This window comes from Dipodomys merriami, unplaced genomic scaffold (assembly GCF_024711535.1).
Source record: "Dipodomys merriami isolate MVZ:Mamm:240054 unplaced genomic scaffold, mDipMer1.0.p SCAF_912, whole genome shotgun sequence".
In the NCBI taxonomy this organism is placed as follows: domain Eukaryota; kingdom Metazoa; phylum Chordata; class Mammalia; order Rodentia; family Heteromyidae; genus Dipodomys; species Dipodomys merriami.
Genome location: NW_027206527.1, coordinates 300,308 through 303,841, shown reverse-complemented (window position 1 = coordinate 303,841; position 3,534 = coordinate 300,308). Strand labels below are relative to the sequence as shown.

Below are 3,534 nucleotides of genomic sequence, written 5' to 3'. Positions count from 1 at the left end.
CCAACTGACCAAGAAAGTTATTTGTGAAAGCCAACATGGCCACAGGAGGAGGTCCTTTTGACAAAAGTATGAACAATCAGGATTTACCCAACTGGAGCAGTGAATGTGTTGACGATCGACATAACAACATGGATTGAGGTGGCCAACAGAAGAAGGCAAATAGAATTCTTTTCATCAGAAAAGAACAAGTTTGGTGTAGGCTTGTTCAAGTTCCTGACTATATTACCAAATCCAAGACATTGTGGGCAAAAATGCAAGATCTGTTAATGTTGAGCATTTACTAATCTAATAGATCAACTTAAAGAACAAGGAAAATCATATGTGAAGTTTCTCCAAAAAATCCTTGCTAGAGAAAAATGAGGATATTCAGAAAAATGAGGAGATTCAGCTCCGAGATCTGGTTCTGTAGCTGAGAATACATCACTAAACATAGATGTGCAGTCTGAGGCTTCAGATACCATGAAAGTAGTAAATGTGGCTCACCTCTATGAGGTGCTGGATCAAACTGCAAGAAAGAATATTTGAGAATGCCATTAATGTCCATGATTGCAGCTGGTTACCATAAAGATAACAATAGAGCACTGAAAATCATTACTACATTCTGGTCATGGCACCAGTTACAACCCTCCATCACCAACTGATGAGCTTTAGACACCAATGTCAGCCCTTTCACTGGTATGATTAAATGTCTCAGAAATATCTTGCTCAAAGGTGAAACCAGCTGGAGGAGATATACCCCAAACAGTACCATCATCTGGATCAGACTTCAGCAAGTCACAGACCCTCATGGGGAAATTCCTGTAGGTGATCAAGGCTCAGATGTGATCCAGGGTATCTATGGATGCTGAGAAACCACCATGCAGTTAGAAGATCTGCCCATCCACCAATGCAGTGAGAGGAAGATTGGAAAAGTTTACAGACCTTTTTGACTAACATTTCATTTCCATATTTCCTTAAACACTCATCATAGAAACCATAAACTTGTGTGCTCTCACGATTCCCTCGAAGAATGGTGATGTGTTCATGGTAATGAAATTTAAGAGCTAGAAGCAGTATGACTGTTTCAAGTGAATAATATCCTTTGTCAATATAATCTCCCATAAACAAGTAATTTGTTTCTGGTGATTTCCCACCAATTCTAAACAGTTCCATGAGATCTTGAAATTGCTCGTGCACATCTCCACAGTGTGACTAGACATGGAAGCTCTTGTACATGGGATTCTTTTTTCAGGATTTCCTTAGCCTTCTCACAGGGACTCTTGATGTGGGACTCAGCTGCTTGCATTTATTCAGCTATTCTATCCACGGGTCCAGCACCTTGGTGAGCCACTTCATGTCCATGATGCCATGCTGGAACTGGCGGCTGCTCTGCGCTGCTCCCCCACCACCGCCTGAACACCAAGATCAGTAGAAAACCCTTGTACTTTCAGGTACATTGTAAAAAGCTTTGGTCAGCACTGCAGTAGACAATCTCTCCCACCTCTTCCCCAACACACACCTGTATAGAGTCCACATTTTTCTTTGGGCTTCCTAAGGACAAGCTTGGTCTCCATCTCTACAAAAACGTTTATATTTTTTATTGTAAAGATAATGTACAGAGGTTTTGCAATTATGTAAATGAGTACATGTTCTATCAAGCATTGTTACCCCCTCCATTGTTTCCCCTACTATCCTTTCTCTCCTCCCCAAATCCTCCCTCCCCCCTCTACAACTATCCTTTCTCTCCTCCCCAAATCCTCCCTCCCCCCTCTCCACAGTTGTAACATTCCTTTTCAATATAGTGTCTTGTACATCTCATTGTTACAGTGGGTCAAATTGTATCCTTATTTCAGCATGTTGTTGGTCAAACTGTATCCTTATTTCAGCATTTTGTTATTTCCCTTCCCCTCCCTAAATTAGAAAAATATATATACAAGATCCAGGGTAGCAGAATCAAATGCAGTGAAAACAGGGATTATACCATGGGGGAAGAATATACAATGTACTATGTGATTTTTCTGTTTCTTTTATAAATACATTAAAAACTACATCGAGAAAGATAAAACCACTTGTGTCCCTATCTTGGGATTCATTTTGCTTAGCATCAGGTTATATGTTCACGTGTACGTAGCTTTTGACCTACTCTACTTGTCGTAGACATATTAGTTATTGCGGATAAGGGAAACCATGGGACATATGTTTCTTTAAATCTGGCTTACTTCACTTAATTTTTTTCCAAGTCTTTCCATTTCCAAACAAATGAGACAATGTCATTCTTTATGATGGAGGCATAGAATTCCACTGTGTACATATACCACATTTGCTTGATCCATTCATCTACTGAGGGGCATCTGGGTTGGTTCCATATCTTAGCTATGGTGAATAATGCTGCGATAAACATAGTTGGGTTGGTAGCTTTAGTATGGTCTTGTTTGTGATCATTTTGGTAAATGCCCAAAAGTGGGATTTCTCAATGTAGAGTCTTTTGAGGAACCTCTAAATTGCTTTCCAAAGTAGTTGAACAAGTTTATAATCCCACCAACAATGTAGTAGGGTTCCCTTTTGGCCACATCCCCTCCATCATCTGTTATCAGATTTCTTGATTCTAGCCATTCTAACTAGGGGGAGGTAGAATCTCAATGCTCTTTTGATTTGCATTTCTTTTATGGCTAGAGAAGTTGAACAGTTCTTCATGTGTCTATTGGCCACTCTTATTTCTTCAGAGAACTCTAAGTCTCTAGCCTACTTGTTAATCAGGATGTTGTTTGAGGATTTATTGTTGGAGGATTTAATTGTTTGAGCTCTAAGTAGTTTTTAGATAGGAGGCCCTAGTCCATTGTATGGCTAGTGAAGATCTTCTCCCAATCCATGGGCTTTCTTTTGATCTTTCTAGATATGTCCTTTGCCATGCAGAAACTCTGCAGTTTCATGCAATACCATTTGTCCAACCTTTGATTTGTTGTGTTTTTGGGTCTTTATTAAGAAAATTTTGGCCTGTGCCAAGGAGCCCTAGATTTCTCTTATTCTTGTAATGTTTTCAGGGTGTCTGCTTTGACTTCATGCACCAGAATCAACTCCAAAATGGATCAAAGACTTCAGTGGTGTATAAAGATCTAGCCTTCTCTCTGCTCTTTTCTAGCTCTTTCTCAGCTCTTTCATTCTCTTCTTTCCCAGCTCTCATTCCCAGGCCTTTCCCAGCGATATGGAGGGCCTACATAGCCTGGTCCTAGCCAGAATGATGAATAAACCTACCCCTTACCTGAATACCAGGTGTGTGGTGCAGTTCTTATTCGGCTACCTCTTTTTAAAAAGCTGACATAAATGGTGCCATGACTCGGATAGAGGGCTTAAAGTCAGGATAGCTGGGATTACTCTATTTTTTTCCTCTTTTTTGTTTTTGTTTGTTTGTTTGTTTTTCCCTTTTTGCTCTGAGGAATACCCACAGTTCTGATGGCCTTTTGGGAACCAGTCTGTCTGCTGTGAACACAGTGCATAGATACCATTGCTGGCCTTCACAACCACGTCCACACCACCTCTCTACTCTGGTGAGTGAAA

General features: G+C 40.4%; 1 pseudogene; it reads right to left on the bottom strand.

The window, feature by feature from the left end:
• Positions 1-346: 346 nt before the first annotated feature.
• On the bottom strand, positions 347-1,341 carry LOC138821412 (serine/threonine-protein phosphatase 2A catalytic subunit alpha isoform pseudogene; annotated as a pseudogene).
• Positions 1,342-3,534: the final 2,193 nt, after the last annotated feature.